This window comes from Manis javanica, chromosome 16 (genome assembly GCF_040802235.1).
Source record: "Manis javanica isolate MJ-LG chromosome 16, MJ_LKY, whole genome shotgun sequence".
In the NCBI taxonomy this organism is placed as follows: Eukaryota; Metazoa; Chordata; class Mammalia; order Pholidota; family Manidae; genus Manis; species Manis javanica.
Window position 1 is genome coordinate 24,947,899 of NC_133171.1, and position 20,620 is coordinate 24,968,518.

The 20,620-nt window shown below is 47.3% G+C and overlaps 1 pseudogene; it reads left to right on the forward strand.

Annotated features, from left to right (window-relative positions):
- Positions 1–18,172: 18,172 nt before the first annotated feature.
- LOC108397171 (deubiquitinase DESI2-like) lies at positions 18,173–20,331 on the forward strand (annotated as a pseudogene).
- The last annotated feature ends 289 nt before the right edge of the window (positions 20,332–20,620 follow it).

The following is a 20,620-nucleotide window of genomic DNA, read 5'->3' on the forward strand; positions in this document are numbered from 1 at the left end:
GGGCGGGCCTTCCAGAGCTGGGGGCGGGGCCTGTCTGGGACGGGTTTTCAAGGGCTGCGACTGGGGCGGGGCCTGTCCGGGGGCGGGTCTTCCAGGGCTAGGGACGGGGCCTGCCTGGCGGGTGGAGCATGGTGGGGGCGGGGCCTGCCCGAGGCCGGGCCTTCCAGGGCCAAGGCTGGGGATGGGATGGGGCGTGTCCAGCGTGTCCAGCGGGGCGGGGCCTGCCCAGGTCTCCACCTGCAGTGCGGCGGCCCTCCTAGGCCTCGCACAGGGCCAAGCGTGGTTGGTTTCGAGGTGCCCCAAATGGGGACCGTGAGAACACAGCATGATACCACCGTGGGTGAAGGTTCCCGACGACCTGAAAGACCCGGAAGAAAATCAAATTTAATTGCATACGTTTGAGGAATCCACATAAACAGAAATTCCGAAGACGGGGAGGCAAAATAAGGTCTATGTGTCATCCTGAACTAAGGAGAAGGGGACAGGGGTCTGAGACTTAAAGGGGAAGGAAAGCAATTTCCAAATGTTTGGGAAGCAAATGTCTGCTGGGCCATAGAGAAGCAATGGTGCCGGGAGAGGAATGCGATGGGGCCTCGCTGGGTCTCCCCCTGCCCGCCCTCCCTGATTCGTGTTGTCCTCGAGCTGGGGGGCGGCTCCCTTCCTGCAACAGGCCCCCTGTCTGAATTCTTTCAGGCAGTTAGAGGGTAGGCAAAAAACATCTTTTGAGTCTTCTATTTCTTAAAAATGATTAGCCTAAAATAATCCATCTGCCAAAGAGACATTCTGTGCTGGCAAGTGTTGCTCCCCTAGAGCAGTTTATTAAGCCACTCCTGTGTTTGGGCGTTTGCAGAGTCGCCACTATTGTGCAGTTTTTGCCAGAGATGGGACCTTGGTCTTGTGATGAGAAAGAATTCAAGAGTGGACACAGAAATGGTTACACATTGAGAGTTTCTTTGGAGAATAAAGGTGCAGAGAAAGGCAAGAGTTCATGCCTGAGAATGGGGTGCAGGCAGACCCCGAGAGGGGTCACACTGAGGAAGCATCAGGGGGCCTGTTCTCTGTAAAGGGAAATGAGTACTGACCCCGTGGGGTCAGGCTCCCAGGGGAACCGGTGGAGTTCTTTGAGTGTTTGGGGCTCGTGCCACCCTCGTGTGGGGCAGAGGGCTTTCTGGCTGTGTGGTTCTCAGGACTGCCAAGCTGCGGGGACGCTGATTTTTACGATGCTAATGACAGACAGGTGATTTTTGCTATGCTAATGAGTGGATAATAGATTTTTTGGGTGAAGTTTAGGTCAGCTTCTCCTCCATATTGGAACCAGCCAGTTTTGGCCAATCTGTTATTTACATTCTCAGTCCCCTTATTCCCGGAGAACAGCTCACAGGAATGTGTAGAATGTAAGCACCTGGCTGAAGGTCAGCACCGGCCCAGGCCCCACGCCCTGCCCATGTCTGGCTGTCTCCCGAGTCTAACACAATTATAAATAATGCTGCAATAAATAGCCACGTGTGTGTGTACTCATAAGGCTAGGTGTGCATCCTCACAATAGATTCCTAGAGGTGGTATTGCTGAGTTAAAGAGTAAATGCAATTGTAGTTTTGTTAGATGCTGCCCAATGCCTTTCCGTATGTGTGGGGCCATTTTGTACCACCCCGACCCCACAATATATGAGAGTTCGCATTTCCCCAAAGCCCTGCCTTCTGAGTGGATTAACATACTTTAGACTTTTAGGATAAGAAACGGCCTCTCGGTGCACTTCTGGTTTGCGTTTTTTAATGAGTGAAATTAAACATCTTTTCATATGTTTAAAAGCTGTTTAAATTTATTTCTTGTGAATTGTTCATGTCTTTTGCTCATTTTATATCAGATTTTTGGCCCTTCTCCCTGAATTTTAAAAGTTCTTTATATATTAGGGATGTTAGCCCTCTATCTCTGATATATATTGCAAGTATTTCCTCCCAAATTGTCATTTTCTTTTGTTCCCCTGGAAGCCTGACCCCACGGGGTCAGTACTCATTTCCCTTTACAGAGAACAGGCCCCCTCATGCTTCCTCAGTGTGACCCCCCTCGGGGTCTGCGGGCACCCCGTTCTCAGGCATGAACTCTTGCCTTTCTCTGCACCTTTATTCTCCAAAGAAACTCTCAATGTGTAACCATTTCTGTGTCCACTCTTGAATTCTTTCTCATCACAAGACCAAGGTCCCATCTCTGGTAAAAACTGCGCAATAGTGGCGACTCTGCAAACGCCCAAACACAGGAGTGGCTTAATAAACTGCTCTAGGGGAGCAACACTTGCCAGCACAGAATGTCTTTCTGACATTTGAGTTTATTTTTTGACATTTGAGTTTATTTATATTTATTAAGTCAAACTCATTGTCTCTGAATATTTAGTTGTACTTAGAAAGCTTTTCCCCACATGCAACTAACAGAGGAATTCACTCATCTCTACTGCAAGGACTTGTAGAGTTTCATTTTTTAACTTTTAAAACTTCTGTCCGTTCGCAGTTTATTCCTGTTTGTGGTTTGAATGGATCTAGTTTTCTCTATTTGCAAATGGCTATCCCCTTGTCTTAGTATCCCCTTGTCCTGATGAGTAGGAAAGCCTGTCTTTGTCCCAGTGAATCTGGTTTTATCGTAGCTTAGATTTCTGTCTGTTGCACCTGCTTCTGTCTGTCCTCTTCCAGTGGCCCATCTGTGCGTGTGCTGCTAGCACGTGGTTTCACTGATGAAGTTTTCAGTTCGGTTCAGCATGCGGGAGAGCTCGCACCCTGTCAGGGCTCTTCTCTCGCTATGTTACCCTGACTGTTCTTGCATGTGTATTTTTCCATGTGAACTTGAGTTTCAGTTTTTCTGGTTCTAGAAAAAAACTTCATTGGTATTTTTTTCCCTAACAACTCAGTGTAATTGTCAGGAATTCCCTTCCTTTTCCCCCTGAGTTCTGTTTTCTTGGCACTGGCCAGAACCACTTCCTCCATCCCCAAATTCTAGAGAACACAGTCAAGCTCTGTGAGTGGTACTTTTGAAGCTGTCTGTATTTATCTACCAAATCATGACCATTGATGAAGCTCCCCTTCTGTAAGCTTGAGGTGGGCAAGCGTTGAGAGCTGTCCTTTAAAAAAATGGTCTTTATTTATTTATTTTTAAATTTTGGTATCATTAATCTACAATTACATGAGGAACATTATGTTTACTAGACTCCCCCCATCACCAAGTCCCCCCACATATCCCATTACAGTCACTGTCCATCAGCGTAGGAAGATGCTGTAGAATCACTACTTGTCTTCTCTGTGCTGCGCAGCCCTCCCCGTGCCCCCCCCCACCACATTATACATGCTAATCGTAAGGCCCCCTTTCTTCTTACCTGCCCTTATCCCTCCCTTCCCACCCATCCTCCCCAGTCCCTTTCCCTTTGGTAACTGTTAGTCCATTCTTGGGTTCTGTGAGTCTGCTGCTGTTTTGCTCCTTCAGTTTTTTTCTTTGTTCTTATGCTCCACATATGAGTGAAATCATTTGGTACTTGTGTTTCTCCGCCTGGCTTATTTCACTGAGCATAATACCCTCTAGCTCCATCCATGTTGTTGCAAATGGTAGGATTTGTTTTCTTCTTATGGCTGAATAATATTCCATTGTGTATATGTACCACATCTTCTTTATCCATTCATCTACTGATGGACACTTAGGTTGCTTCCATTTCTTGGCTATTGTAAATAGTGCTGCAGTAAACATAGGGGTGCATCTGTCTTTTTCAAACTGGGATGCTGCATTCTTAGGATAAATTCCCAGAAGTGGAATTCCTGGGTCAAATGGTATTTCTATTTTGAGCTTTTTGAGGAACCTCCATACTGCTTTCCACAATGGCTGAACTAGTTTACATTCCCACCAGCAGTGTAGGAGGGTTCCCCTTTCTCCACAGCCTCGCCAACATTTGTTGTTGTTTGTCTTTTGGATGGTGGTGATCCTTACTGGTGTGAGGTGATATCTCATTGTGGTTTTAATTTGCATTTCTCTGATGATTAGTGATGTGGAGCATCTTTTCATGTGTCTGTTGGCCATCTGAATTTCTTCTTCAGAGAATTGTCTGTTCAGTTCCTCTGCCCATTTTTTAATTGGATTATTTGCTTTTTGTTTGTTGAGGTGCATGAGCTCTTTATATAATTTGGATGTCAACCCTTTATCGGATCTGTCATTTATGAATATATTCTCCCATACTGTAGGATGCCTTTTTGTTCTATTGATGGTGTCCTTTGCTTTACAGAAGCTTTTCAGCTTGATATAGTCCCACTTGTTCATTTTTGTTTTTGTTTCCCTTGCCTGGAGAGATATGTTCATGAAGAAGTCGCTCATGTTTATGTCCAAAAGATTTTTGCCTATGTTTTTTTCTAAGAGTCTTATGGTTTCATGACTTACATTAAGGTCTTTGATCTATTTTGAATTTACTTTTGTGTATGGGGTTAGACAATAATCCAGTTTCATTCTCTTACATGTAGCTGTCCAGTTTTGCCAACATCAACTGTTGAAGAGGCTGTCATTTCCCCATTATATGTCCATGGCTCCTTTATCATATATTAATTAACCATATATGTTTGGGTTAATATCTGTACTCTCTATTCTGTTCCACTCGTCTTTGGGTCTGTTCTTGTGCCAGTACCAAATTGTCTTGATCACTGTGGCTTTGTAGTAGAGCTTGAAGTTGGGAAGTGAGACCCCCCCCCCACTTTATTCTTCCATCTTAGGATTGCTTTGGCTGTTTGGGGTCTTTTGTGGTTCCATATAAATTTCTGAACTATTTGTTCCAGTTCGTTGAAGAATGCTGTTGGAATTTTGATAGGGATTGCATTGAATCTGTAGACTGCTTTAGGCAGGATGGCCAAAATGGTCTTTACTTTTAAGAGCAGTTTTAGGTTCACAGTGAAATTGAGTGGGAAGCACAGAGTTCCATAGAGCCCCAGCCACAGGCTCACGTGGCCTCCTGGATGATTCAACACCTCTCACCAGAGAGGTACATTTGTTACAACTGATGAACTCAGATTGACACGTCCTTATTCCTGAAAAAGTCCATAGTGCACATTGGGGTACTCCATGGAGGCGATAGTTAATAATACTGTATTGCATGTTTGAAAGTTGCTAAGAAAGTAGACCTTAAAAGTCCTCATCATGAGAAAAAACATTTTTTGACTATGTTTGGTAATAAATGTTAATTAAACTTATTGTGGTAAAAGTTTCTCAATGTATACAAATATCAGATTGTAATGTTGTATACCTGAAATGAATATAATGTTATATGTCAGTTATGACTCAAAAAGTCATCACCAAACCCAAGCTCATAAGTCCTATGACCCTGTTATCACCTATGTTTTATTCTAGGATTTTACAGTTTTATGTTTTACATTATCTCCATGATACATTTTGAGTTAATTTTGTGAACGATGTAAGGTCTGTGTCTAGGCTCATTTTTTTTTGGTATGTGGTTATCCAGTTCTTCTAGAATTATTTGTTGAAAAGACTATCTTTTCTTCATTGTGTTGCCTTTGTTCCTTTGTCAAACATCAGTTGACTGTATTTGTTTGGGTCTGTTTCTGGACTTTTTATTCTGTACCATTGTTCTATTTATCTTTTCTTATGCCAATAACACACTGTCTGGATTACCATAACTTTATAGTAAGTCTTGAAGTCAGGAAGTGTAGTCCTCTAACTGTGGTTATCTGAGTTTATTGTTTTTGGCTTAAATAACAGAAGTTTATTTCTCGCAGTTCTGGAGGCTGGTAGTCCAAGATCAAGGTTTTAGTAGGTTTTGGTTTCTTCTGAGTTTATTGTTTTAATATCCATTTCTCAACAGCTTGGTAGATCATCTTATACACTTGTAAGCCATTTATTTTCTCTTTCTGTGAATTTCCTAGGCATGTTCTCTGCCCATGTTCCTATTGGGATCCCCACACAGGTTTTGTTTATTTGCAAGGATTCCTTACATAGCCTCATATCAATACCTTCTTGTTTTTGGAGTTAAGTATCTTCTTAAAATCTGTCATCCATTTGGTAACGTTGTGATGTCTTTTGAATGGTTTTTAGTTGAGATATCATTGACATTATATTAGTTTCAGGTGTACAACATTGTGGGTAAAATTGTAACATTTCCAGAATATCTTGCCTGGCTTTACTGTATTTGCATATCCTCAGGGGTGGAGAGAAGTTCATTTCCGTGTCAGTGGGTAATTACCTGGGCAACCCAGTGCTTGTCTGAACCTGAGAGGTTAAGAGGAGGGACTCGCTGGCTTGTTGGCTTCTTCTGGAGCAGAGGAGAGAGACGGCCCAGGACTGCTGTTTGTAAGCAATAAATGGGTTTTAAACTTTAGTTGTCCCTTTGACTGATTTTGGTTTTTAGAGGTATTTTACCCCAGGATTTCCTCTCCCTGGACTTAACATGATTTGATATTTACATATATTATGAAATGATCATCACAGTAAGTCTAGTTAACATCCATCATCACATACAGTTACAATTTTTTTCTTATAGTGAGAATTTTTATGATCGTCTAAAGCACCTCGCAAATGTGCAGTGTAGTCTTATTAACTATAGTACATTACATCCTCAAGACTTATAACTGCAAGCTTGTATCTTTTGACTACCTTCCTCTCTCTCCTACTCTCATCCCCTGGCTCTGGCAACCTCCCAGTTAGGGAAAAGAAATTTAAGTATTTGGGGCATAATTATACACAAAAATAGTTTATCTAGAATTGGAATAAAACTGGGCATCTTGTATTTTATCTGGCAGTCCTGGCTACCTGGCTTTTCTGCTATTCCAGACCTTTTTCTTTGCAAAGGTTTCCTGTGAAGGACTGTTTGTATTAATATGCTTGTATTGTGTACATAGCCAAATCTTTCTTTACATTTAGTTGGGGCCTAATTTTTTTTTTTACATTAAAAAAATGATTTTTATTAAAAATTTTTTTGATTCCTTCATTCACTCTATTTTATTTTTTTAAATTAAAGTATTTATATACAATCTTATGAAGGTTTCACACGAAAAACATTGTGTTTTTAGCATTCACCCTTATTATCAAGTCCCCCCCACATACCATTGCAGTCACTGTCCATCAGCATAGTAAGGTGCTATAGAGTCATTACTTGTCTTCTCCATGCTGTCCTCCCATCCCTGTGACCTGCCTATACTGTGGTTGCAGATTACAGTGCCCTTAATCCCCTTCTGCCTCCTCCCCACCCCTCCCCTTTGGTAAGTCCCTTCTTAGGGTCTGTGAGTCTGCTGCTGTTTTGTTTCTTCAGTTTTTGCGTTGTTCTTATCCTCCACAGAGGAGTGAAGTCATTTGGTACTTGTCTTTCTCCACCTGGCTTATTTCACTGAGCATAATACCCTCTCGCTCCATCCATGTTGTTGCAAATGGTAGGATTTGTTTTCTTTTTATGGTATTTTATGGTATCATATATTATATGGTACATATACACAATACTCCGTTGTGTATATGTACCACATCTTCTTTATCCATTCATCTACTCATGGACACTTAGGTTATTTCCATATTTTGGCTATTGTAAATAGTGTGATAAACATGGGGGTGCACATGTCTTTTTCAATCAGGGATCTTGTTTTTTTTGGGTAAATTCCTAGGAGTGAAATTACTGGGTCAAGTGGTATTTCTATGTTTAGTTTTTTTAAGAACCTCCATATTGCTTTGCATAACCGTTGAACTAATTTACATTCCCACCAAGAGTGTAGGAGGGTTCAGTTAGGGCCTAATTTACAATGGTGATAATCAGTCAATTCTTTGTCATCTTTTAAGAGCATAGCTGAAAAATACAAGCACTGCCAAGGAGTGAGGATTTGACCACCCTTGTTTTACCTACTGACTGCCCTTTTAACTTAGTATATGCCCCCTTTCTGTTAAGAATGCTCACATTTTTGCGAATTCGGCAAATTTCTAGTTTCTGGAGTTAATTCCATTGGTAGCCACCAGGTGGCGCTAGAATCTAATATTTCTCTATTGTGCGTCCTTTCCCGGGTGCCCCGTTTAGGAGGTAAAGTGGCCTTCGTCTTAGAATTTTCCTAGGCGCGTTTTCGAAGCAGTTTTCATCTTAAAATACCCCACAGATCATCGAGTGTAAATAGAAGAGAGGAAAGGGAGGACGTCCAGGCGCACCTACTAATCATGATTCAGCACAGTGACTGTCAGGCACATGGGGGAGCCTGGAGGTGTCGGGGCCGTTGGGTGTCCTGAAAGACGGTGTAGGGAACTTCGTAGACAAACAGCAAAAGCAATTCCTTTTCTTTACCGGGTCTGAAACTGACTGTTTACTGTTGTTTTTAAAGAGCAGTGAGTGGAAGACTGAGAGCTTTATAGGCAGATACTATTCAAAAAAGTTTTGGTGAAGAGCTTTTTATTTGTCTCTGAGAACGTTACTTAGCGGTCATCAGCCGTCGGGGTGGTTTCTCAGCCCCCTGCCAGGGGGGTTTGTACTGCCGTGACTTGAAGACTTGAGCAAGTCGAAGCGCTTGCCCCCGGTCAGAGTGGAAGGTCCGCAGGAGGAGGCTGGAGGTGGGTGGCGGCAGGTTCCGGGGACACCGCTGGGCCCAGGGCCTCGGGGGTGAGGAAGCACCTTCCTTTCTTTTGTACCCGAGACGGGGGTTGGCACTGATAACAAGTGATCTCCGATGGAGGGCATTGATACGCTGCTTTTCTTTATGCCTCAATAAAGACTTTACAGAGCGGTCAGCGGGATCGTGACACAGCAAGACAAGGCCTTTGGGGAGCATTTGATGTCCTCGTTCCCCTGCCTTCTGCCCCGTGGGGTGTGCGTTGTGTGGATCCTGCTTTGCAAGGGGATGGCTGGGGACCTGAGTGCGTGCTCTCCTGGCTGCTACTCACCGAGTCCTTTTCCCGTGCACAGGAGGAACTGCCCCGCGCGGCATGGCCAGGAGTCTCAGGCCCCTGAGTCCGGCCAGGTCGGAGGCCGCTCTGCTCCGGAGAAGGGGAGCCCCCCAGCCGCCTGCTCAAAGTCCAGGCAGAAGCCGGGAGGACCACCACGACCACGACCAGCGATGAGGCGCCCCGAACCGCTGGCACTCGAGTCATCCCGGGCAGCGTCGGGACCCCGTTATGAAGCACTAAGCTGGACTGGCAGAGGTAACATTTCTTTCCCTTTGAATCTAAAAATGATCTATTTAATTTAAAACAAGACTTTTCCTGAAACAAGATGTGAGGGTTTATTTTTTTAATTCGGTGAGCGTGTGCTCCACACCGTCCTGGGCACGTGCCGGGTACACCAGCAGGACTGCTGAGGGGCGAGGCAGGGCCTTCGTGGGACTGACAGCAGCTCGTGGGAAGGAAGCCTGTTTTTCTGCTTAAGGAATTAAACAGGTCACCTTGCGATGGGAGAATCAACTACAAATGTCATTGCTGTCATGTGAATGGACTTTCCTTCCTTTGTAGGGAGGGTGCTCAGTTATCCACTTAATGTGTGTTTTACACACACACACACACACACAAGTATAAACGGCAGGGAGGGACACAGGTGACAAGTGAAATTCCCTTTCCTAAGGAGACGCACTCTCAGACTTTTTTTCTCTCTCACATCTGGGCATATGGATTTAACCCATTCTTTTTTCATAAGTTTTCTATTATGACAAATTTGAAACCTAAACGGGTAGAGGGAGTGGCATACTGAATGCCGTCTATGTACGATCTAGTTTCAACAATTATCAATCATCTTGTTTTATCATATTGCCAATATCTAGAATGTTTTGAGGCAAGTTCTAGATGTATCATTTGTAAATATTTCCTATTTAACTTTTATTATTATTTAATTTTTTAGAACAGTTTTCGGTTTATAGAAGAGTTGAGCAGATAGTAGAGTCCCATACTCCGTCCCCCTAGCCGCCCCATGACTAGCATCCCTACTCTTACGCGTGTTCTACACCTTGTCAGCAAGTGCGTATTTGTTATGAGTGACACACCAACAGGACACACTATTACTAAATAAAGCCCATATTTATTCAGAGTTCCTCAGTGTTTACCTGCTGTCACCTTTGTGTCCCAGGATCCCATCCAGGACACGGCGTTCATTTCATCATTGCCTCTTTAGGCTCCTCTGGACAGTGACGTTTTCCCCAACTTTTACTGGTTTTGGTGACTTGATGGTTTTTAACCATACTGGTCTGATGTTTTGCAGACTGCCCCCCAGTACTGGACTTTGTGTGATGGTTTTCTCATGATTGCAGTGAGGTTACAGGGCTTTGGGAGGCAGAGCACAGAGGTGAGTGTCATTTTCATCCCCTGTCAAGGGTACCTCCTATCACTATGGCCTATGACTGTTGGTGGTGACCTTGATCACCTGGGAAGGTCGTGTTTGTTAGGATTCTCCACAGTCAAGTTATTTCCCTACCCTGTCAATACTGGACTCTTCGGAAGGGAGTGACTAGGCACAGCCCACACTTAAGGAGTGAAAAGTTATGCTTAGGGGGGAGTATTTGCATACTTTATTTGAATTATTCTGCACAGAATTATTTCATCTGCATTTATAGTTTATGCAATCATTTATTTATACAAGTATGGACGCATAGGCATTTATTTTATACTCTGGGTTATAATCCAGTGTCTTTTTTTGTTGTTCAAATTATTCCAGCCTTGGCCACTGGGAACTCTTTCAGTCGGCTCCTACATCCCCATCAGTTATTTTTTGAGCACTTCCTTATTTTCTGGCATTCCAAGTTCATCTTGTATATTTCCTGCTCAGTCCTAGAAGCAGCCGTTTTCCAAGGAGCCCTGCACGTGGAGAATGGTAATAGGAAGCAAAATCTGGGTGCTGGGTGTGTGTGTTGCTACTGGCGTGTTGTTTCTTTTAGGAGGTCTCAGCTGACAGGGCAAAGAAATATATGAATGTTGACTGACCTGTGTATATATCTATAAACATGAATCATCTTATCTATTAAATTAAACGAGTTCTTGCTGATGTCTCCAACTTTAATCCATTGTGTAGATCTTTCTGTCTGGTATAGATCACCGCTTATCTGTAAATCCCTTCTCTAACAGCGAGAAACCTGGCTGCCACCAGCCATGTCCAGCGACTTCATTGTTCCGCTCCAGTGTGTATGTATGGCAGCGTCAGAATCGTTAATCCCTCCCTCCATGGGAAACAACTTTATCAACTAGAGTACAATACAGTTCCTTTTGCTTTTATGGACTATATTCCCTTCCAAAGTTACTTAGATCAGCACCTTTCCCCCAGCTCCTCTTCAGTGAGTTGTTTCCTGCATTCATAATGCAGTTGGATTCTCATCAGTTTGGTTGCTTTTCTGAGATACCCCCAATTTCATAATTTATTTTTAATTTGCATACATTAAGGTCTGTGTTTTGTGTTGTAAAGTCCTGTGGTTTGGCAAATACATAGTGTTATGTATATACCATTATTGTATCATACAGAATAGTTTTCAATATCCTAATAATACCCTGTACTTCATCTTTTCATCACTTCCCCAACCCCTTGCAACCACTGATCATTTTGCTGTCTTATAGTTTTACTTTTCCAGAGTGTCATGTAGTTGGAGTCATACAGCTTTTTCAATTGGCTTCTTTCACTTAATAATATGCATTTAAGGCTTTTTGTGGCTTGATGTAAGTCCGGGGAGAGGAATTCCCAGAAAACTGAAATCAAAGGGAGAAATGAAGTCTAAAACCCGTTTATTGCTTACAAACTGCAGTCCTGCACCATCTCTCCCCTGCTCTGGATGAAGCAAGCCACCAAGCCAGCCTCTCCCCTTAAACTCTCAGGTTCAGTCTCACCTTCGGATGCCCAGGTAATTACCCATTGACAAGGAGATGAACTTCTCTCCACCCCTGAGGATATGCAAATGCACAAAAGCCAGGCGAGATATTCTGGAAATATTACCATTTTATGCATAGGCCACCCCTCCAGAAATCCCGCCTTACAATCTACTCGTTCCCCTTCTTCCGCAATGGTCCCTGGGCGAGAAAACTGGAGGATTGTGACCAGACTAATGACATAACAAGAGCAACAGCATAAAATCATGACAATCCTCAAGCTGGAGGATTCAGGGAGGTTCACAGTCTTACGCAGATTAAGTCCATAGCCCGTCCATCCCACAGGCAGGCAGGAGCCGAGGGTTCAGAGCAGTCATCGTGCGGCAGCTGCAGCCCTGGGGCGCACTCAGGCCACGAGGACTGTAGGAGAAAACAACTGTAAGGGCGGTGAGATACATGGTTTAATGGCACCAGTAGGCAAATCTTGTCCATCAGGTAGGATACATGAAAGAGAGGGGTCCTGTGATAAGACTGTAGCAGGAGTGGGATCTCGCCCTGGTCTAGTGACCAGACTTTCACCCCGCTCCCTGTGGGAGTTACAGATGGGTCAGTATATAAGGCTACGGGAGGTGCAGTCACTGGCCATAAAGATAAAATAAAACTTCCCCGCAAGATGCTCTTACCTCCTGGATGTTTTGGGTACACTACTGTGACCTTTGGGGGCCATTCAGCTGTTACTCCAGGAATACACACGAGGCCAGCTTCCAGGCCTTTCCCCCAAGGTGCCAGAAGGGTCAGCCATTGCTGGTCCATGTGTCGAAATGTCCAGGGTCAGGTCCGTTCAACAGTGTCCCCAGGGCCTAATGCAGTAGGGCGGGCAGCAGGATGTTGCTCTGCTGGCCATATCCTGGCTTCAATAGCTCTTCTTTGGTTTGGATGTACAGTTGTATAGGAGAGGCAGCAAGGTGTGTGAGCACATCCACGGGGCTCAGAGCTCCTTTACGGGGCTTCTCATTCAAATGCCACAGCACCGTCCATAGGTGAACTGACCAGCCCCGTAGACTTCAGGCCAGATTTCAACAAACCATTGTACCTCTCTATCATGCCTGTCCCGGTAGGATTATATGGTACATGAAATTTCCACTTTATTCCTAATTGCTGCACCCATTCTTGTAATGCATGTCCACTAAAGTGGGTGCCTTGATCGCTCTCAATCACCTGGGGCCGGCCGTAGGCTACAAAGAGACGCTCCAGGCTCCTCTTGGTGGTTTGCTGATCTGCATGACGTGCAGGAAAAGCAACCAGTAGTCCAGTAGCCATGTCCACACATGTCATGGCATACTGATATCCTTCTGATATGGGCAGAGGCTCAATATAGTCTGTCTGCCACCTGACAAGGGGCATTGGCCCCCTTACTATAGTCCCATGTTGCTGTGGGACTCGGTGTCCCTCTTAGAGCACACAAGGCGCTCCTCCCAGGCTCTGCTGCCTTCTTCAAAGGTTAATGGCAAGCCCCACCAATGGGCTACAGCTCACACTGTCTTTTGCCCCCACATGCAACAAATGCTGATTTAACCATTGGGCCACATCAGAGGCAGGCTCTTCTTCTAGCCAGTGCACCTGGGCCAGTGTGTCTGTTTCAACACTCCCTGGGGATGCCAAAGGCAAATGGCCAGGCACATGATATACGGTAACAGGCTTAGTCTGACCAGAGGCCCATAGGTCTTGCCACAATTCTTGCCCCCAAAGGGGCCAGTGACCAACCGTCCAGTTGGCATGGTACCATGTCGGTAGCCACAGGGTCAATCCCGGATGGATGTCCCAGTTGTCAGTGCAGACAACTCCAGGGGAGGGCTCCTGGGTGATCACAAGCCATACTGCCCACAGCTCAGCCCACTGACTGCTTTTCCCCTCTCCATCCTCCATCCATATTGTCTCAGTCTTGGGATGGGAAGCCACAGCCTTCCACTTCAGGGGCTGCTCATGACTGGAGCCATCTGTGTACCAAGCATCTTCAGGTATAGGGGCTTTTCCCTTCCAATAAGGAGTCTCAGCTACCAAGGGCTGAAAAGCAAGTCCTTCCTGCTTTCCACTGGTGTAGGTCACTGGGCCCAATAAGCGTTGGGAGTTCTCCACTTAAGGGGCTAGTGGAAAGGGTGCTGCACTGCTGTAAATATGCTCCCCATTTGGCCAGTGTAGGTGTCTCTGCCACACCACTCCGTGGCCTTTGGGTCCAGTCTCACACCCACCCTGTGATCGGATACGTGGTTATTACCTTGGTCAGAGCTGTTCCAGCAATGGGCTCCGTAGCCAGCAAGACGTGGTACACAGCAGCCAGTTGCCTCTCTAACAAGGTGTACTGGACCTCGGCTCCTTTCCATAGTTGTGACCAGAATCCAACAGGTTGGTGTGTCTGTTCAAGCTGCTGCCAAAGACCCCATCCATAACCATCTTTGGTTACGTGAACATCCAGCTCACAGGGCTTTGATGAGTCCAGTACATTCAAGGCCTGTATGGCCTTGACTGCCCGCTTGGCAGCAGTAAAAGCAGCTGCACATGTCTCATCCCAGTCCCACCTGATGCCCCTTTGTACCAACCGGTATAAGGGCTTCAGAATTTGTGCCAACTGCGGGATAAACACTCTCCAGTAGCCCCAAAAGACCCAAAAACTCTCGTAAGACTGCCACAGTGGCAGGGGTGGGGAAAGCCTGGACCTGGTGTATGACTGCTTCAGGAACAACTTTAATTCTACCAGACAACCCCCAAGAATTTCACAGACAAACCAGGTCCCTGAGCCTTGGTGCTGTTCACAGCCCGTCCTTTTTCCTGTTGATGTTGCAACAGCCTTGGAACCGCCCCTTCTAAATCTGCAAGAGAATCAGACGTGAGCATGAAAGCATCAATGTAGTGATACAACCTCACTGTTTGCGGTTTCTTCCATGTGGCCAAGTCCTGGGCTACAAGTCCGTGACAGATGGGACTGTGGAAGTATCCCTGTGGAAGGAATGGCCACTGCTGGCCGTCCCCCATGAAGGCAAACAGTTCCTGGCTTTCCTGTGCTATGTCAGTAGAGAAGAAAGCATTAGCAAGGTCTACGACATAATGATATGTTCCCAGTTCATGGCTGAGGGTGTCCAGAATGGCTGCTATAGAGGGGACAGCAGCATGCAAAGGGGGTGTGTGACTTTACTCAATTCCCTGTAGGCCACCATCATACGCCAGGAGCCGTCGTCTGGCTTTCTCACTGGCCACACTGGGGAATTAAAAGGACTGTGAGTGGGCTTTATGATGCCCACCCTCTCCGACTCCTGTAGAGTGTCTCCAATTTCCTTGTGCCCCAGGCAATTTATACTGCTTAGTATTTGTTACCCACCGAGGTACAGGCAGAGCTACATGCCCACACATGCCACAGTCTGAACTCCCCTGCGGTGGTCTGCAACCACAGGCCCTGCAGGATATCTACCCCCAAAATATATTCAGGGATGGGAGAAATGTACCTGGTACACTCCTTTGCGGGTAAATACCCTGTCCTCAATGGGATTTGGGCTTTCTTCACTCTAACTGCGTGATCCCCATAGCCACCTATCATAGCAGGGGTCCCAGGAAAACGCTCAGGGCTGCCATAAATCAGGGGACACTCAGCTCCTGTGCCCACCAGCGCCAGGACACATACATTCACAGGGGACCCATGAATTGCTAATTCTACATGTGGCCTCTGGTCCCCACCATGTCCCCCAAGGTGGGGACTTTGACCCCCCTTTCAGTTGAACCGCGATGCCCCATCATCCTCCTGTGGGGGGAGGGCTCAGGCGAATCCTGAATGCTGTCTCCCAGGAACTTTTGCAGGGACACAGGCCGGGCCTGAGGCCTTGACTCTGGTTTCCGTGTCCTGGACCTCAGCAGTTGGAACTGCTGCTCCAGCTTTAATTGGTGCCACAGTTCTAACAATATTCTACTGGGCTTCCCATCGAGTTTTTCTTTCACTACCCCGGCCTTTATCAAACCAACCCACATCTGGGTCCTTGAGACCTTCACGGGGCCTTTGCACCTCTCCTCTCAGTCATGGCCCGTACTTCCCTGTGTGCCCTTATTGTTTCAACCTCCCCCAGATCTGCTAAAGTATGAGTAGCCTCTCTTATGGGTTGTCCTAGGTGGGGGCAAGAGTAGTCACTAGGGACCCAAAGAGAGATGTGGGAGCTGTGTGCAGCACCAGGCGTCTCATTGCTATGGTGAACACCTCCTCATCAGGGCCCTGGGGGTCCACATTATAGAAGATGTTTTTCATACCCAATTCCCGCAGTACCTGTTGGAGCACTGCATACGTTTCCCAACTGCTGGGAGAATATGGTAAATCACCCTGATTAGGCCAAACTATCCTGATGGCAGCTGTCAGCCATTCCAGGAGTGTCTGATTCCCCGAGGTGTGACAGGCACTTTGCAACCACTGCCGGAGGGAAGGGTGAGTCGTCAGGGAAGCCATCTACTCATCTCAGTACCTGACACAACAATGTTCTCCACCCCCATATCCCAGAGACATAAAAGCCATGTAGGCAGAGACTCCGATGGCCTCTGCCTATACCGGACACTCATGTCCACCAGCATCCTGGGTGTAGGGCCGGAGCGTGGAGCGCTCCCCAACCTGGTGGTGGCCTGGGGAGCAGATCCGCCCATGGCCCCGCCTCCTCCTCTTCTTCCGGCTCCTCTTCCACCATTTCCAGGGCTGAAGGCACCCCTCCTTCCTCCCCTTCCCCACAGCCTCCTGCAATGCGGCTTCTCCTGCCGCCTCCCCCCTCACTGCTGCTAAGGAGCCTTCTAGGAGCGTGACCTGCCTTCTCAGTTACTGTCTCTTCTTTAACAGCAGCCCATAGGTTATCGCCCAGCTCCTCCGAGCGATGCTGAAGTGTGTCTCTCTCCCACCCAGGTCCCTCGATAATCCTCTCTCTCTCCTGTGTAACATTTTCCACCATCTGGATGAGAAGAGACCCTATGATGCCAGCCTCTACGTGGCCCCCTAAGGTCTTCAAGCAGTTTTCCAACTCGCGGGGGGGCTAATTCTGCAGCTTCCCATGTTTCCACCCTTCTCCAATTCTGGGGAAGGCCCCACCCCTCTAGGAGGTACTCTACCCTAGACCAACTTCCCACTAGGGGTTCCCAACTTGGAAGCCCCACAGCTGGGGGGATAATAACAGGTGAAGTGGCACCCTCTGCTGCTGCATCTGCTGGGGCCTCCCCACCACCCACAGGAGCAGCCCTCCCAAAGGTCGCACCCATTATGACAGATTTCGGGTTCAGAGGCACCCTGTCGACTGCCGCCAGATGTAAGTCCAGGGAGAGGAAATCCTGGGGCAAAATACCTCTAAAAACCGAAATCAGTCAAAGGGAGAAATAAAATTTAAAACCCGTTTATTGCTTACAAACTACAGTCCAGGGCCATCTCTCTCCTCTGCTCCGGAAGAAGCAAGCCAGCAAGCTAGCAAGCCCCTCCCCCTAACTCTCAGGTTCAGACACGCCCTCAGTTGCCCAGGTAATGACATGGAGATGAACTTCTCTCTACCCCTGAGGACATGTAAATGCACTAAAGACAGGTGAGATATTCTGGAAATGTTACAGTTTTACCCACACATGGTAGCTCATTTCATTGCTGAATAATATTCCATTGTATGGATGTAGCACAGATTTAGTTGCTGCCAAACTCTATTAAGTAATTTCCTATGATGGACATGTAGGCTGTTTTCTTTTTTTCCTTTCCTAGCACACCTCCCTGACGGAGTGTCATTTCCCACTCAATTTGTGTCATACGACAAAGCCTGACATCCTTTAGCCAATGAAATATGCAGATATTTTAAGGAACATCACATGTATCTGTCTTCTCATCTGCTGTACAAGTGGCATGTCCTAGATTTGAACCTGCCCTTTAGCTGGGTCCAGGAGTGAACGTAAGTTACAGATAACTAATGTAAAAGAGAAATAAACCTTTGCAGTTAAAATCCACTGAGATTTTGTGGTTCTCTGTTACATGCATAACAAAACAAAGTTGCAGATATATCCTCAACCGTCACTTTTCTCTTCCAAGGCCATCCCTCTGCGTCTTATATTTTCCTGTTATTTGTCAAGGCCATATCTATAATTCATTCAGAAGAGGGAAACATTGAAAAGGATTTCTGTTTCAATTTCATATCTTATTTAATTTTTCATTGTTTGTTTCTAAATTCTAAATCTGTGCTTATTAGTTGGTTGTTTTGGGAAAGGGTGGGTTTTAAAGGGTTGCTTATGGTTGCACTGTCCTATAGAGTCGCTACTAGTCGTATGTGGCAATGAAAATTAAATGAAAAACTTGATTAGTCAGCACTAGCCCCATTTCACGTGCTCAGTAGCCGCGTGTGGCTGGGAGCTGCCCTGTGGGGCAATGCGCGGGTCCATGGCCATCCCTGAGGGCGTGTCTGCAGTGCTGCTGGGGGAGCTCGGCTACACATGCAAGCCTGACAGACAAGCACAGGTTCCGTAAAGCGGCAGGGCTCTGCGGGCAAACCCCTTGCCCCTGAATCATGACCTGGGATCCTCGGCCCGTTAATCCATGTGCTGTCAGCAGCAAGGACAGGAGAAGAGAGAGTCTTGGGAAAGAAAAGCAGTGCCTTTGGCTCAGAAAAGCGCTTCACTCGCTGTTGCATATGCCGCGCTTGAAAGCAGGTGCCAGGGGAGGGGCTGCCCCTCCTCCGTATTCACCACTGGGAGGAAGGGACTGCATGTGTGGGCGAGGTGGGCGGGAGGAGGCTTTTCCCCAGAAACACTGGCATTTAAAAATAACACCAGCAGTGGTTTGTGCCAGGAGGCCTGAGTATTTGAACTCTTTTTCCTATAATTCTTTTGAGGAAAGGGTGATCATTCTCCTTTTTGGGTTGGAAGACCCAAGCTCATATGAGAAAATTGCCTGATATCATACAGCGGCAGGGACCGAGTCAGGACTGTGGCTAGGCCGGCCTAGGACACCCTGAGATGCCCCCCAGTTTGTTTCCAGCCCCCTCCTCTTCCGGCCCTGGAGAGCTGGGGAGGCTGTTTGGGAATCACGGCTTAGGCTGGAGCCCTTGGGTCCACACTGCTCCCAGGCCACCAGCAGGCACTGCATGGTGCCGGGTCCTGGGGTGGCAAGACATGGGGGTGGGGGGTCCCAGGGGTAGGGAGTGGGACCCTCGGGTGGCGGGTGGGGCCTGGCCAGGCGGTGCTCAGTGCTCCTCGCCAGCGTAGGAGGCTCCGAGGTGCCCAAAGTCTGAGACCCTTATCAGGTGACAGGACCCAGGGTCGTGTAGGTGGGGTTGGGGTGTCCCCGCCCTTGCTTGCTGAGTGAGCCTGGTGCTCCAGCCCCCAGAGGTCCTGTGGGTTGCATCTATCCAGGGCCTGTTCCTCGGGGTGGGCCTTAGCCCAGGGCGCCCCCAAGTCCTGGAGGGTAGAAGTCCAGGATCCACGGTGCCATTAGGGTTGGTTTCTGGTGAGGCCTCGCTGTTTGGCTTGCGGACGCTGCCTTCTCTCTGGGGCCCACCTGTCCCTTCCTGTGTGTGCGCTGAGAGATGAGGGTCCCACCTAGGGAGTAGGCTCTCCGTCTGGATAGGTGGTGAACAGGGTCAACATAGGGGTTTTGGGGAGGGTCCCAACCCGACAGCCTCCCAGGGCACATGCATCTCTCTTGGCCTTGGGGTACATACCTAGCTGGGGGTGTATATCAGGTGGATACACCTGGGGTGAATGGGTAAACTATGGTGTGTGTATTTTCTTCAGCCTTTGGAGATGATGCCAGCCTGTTGGCGGGGCCCAGGAGGGCCCAGCCTCCTGATGCTTCCACCCTGGCTGCTGCAGCTGGGCCGTGCACCTGGCACCCAGCTCTGGCTCCGTGACGTGCCTGCAGGGATGGGAGAGGCCCGGGGAGAGTGGGGGCTCACCAGCTAGTGGCGCTCAAGGTGTACGACATGTACTGGGTGGGCGAATACACCTCCTCCACTGGGACTGGGGTTTTTCATTCGGGAATTGAAGTATATGGCAGAGAATTTGCTTATGGTGGCTATCCTTATCCCTTTTCCAGAATATCTGAAATTTCCCAGGAAATGCATCTGAACTAGGAGAAACATTTAAGTGTAAAAAAGCTGTTGTTTTAGGGAGCACTAACTTCCTAGAAGGTGATATAGAAGAGTTGCAGAAGAGTTGGGAAAAGAATAGAAAGGCAACACCTATCATTTGATGAATAAAAACTGCAATCACTTTTCTTGGGCTTTATCAGAGATTCTTTGTGGGAGAGAGATTCCTCGCCGGGTCAGTCGGCTTGCCTAAAGCCTGCTTCAGCTCCCGTGTACCCTTTCTACAGAGCTGCCTCCCGAAGGAGTGGCTCACCCCGGCAGCCCTGCAGCCCAGCGCCAGCCAGGAGCACCAGGGTGACCTAGAGGCTCGGAGGACGCAGCTGGGTCCACGTCCACGGCGAGTGGCACAACAGCCCCAGGCCCGGCGCCACCCCCAGCTGTGTCTCCGGAGTCACACCTTCAGAACCGTCCCTGGCAGCTGACTGTCATTGGAGAAAAGTAAAAGATGACCGTCCTTGGATGGTTAGTACGCAAAGACGGCTGTCCCCCAGGTCCCAGTTTTCCAGCTCAGGATTCTATTTGTAATAAAAAAAAAAATCACGTGGCGTAGGAGGGCAGACTTTGTGTGAAGCTGCCCTCTGTTTTTTAAATTTGTATTTACTTCTGTTTCATACAAGCTCTGTTGAGTTATGTTTACAGTATTTTGTAAAGCTGTTTACAGATCTTGCATGGACTCCTGCCACCGTGAAAGAGGAAAATGTCTTCAAAACTTAGGCAGGCAATCTGTACAC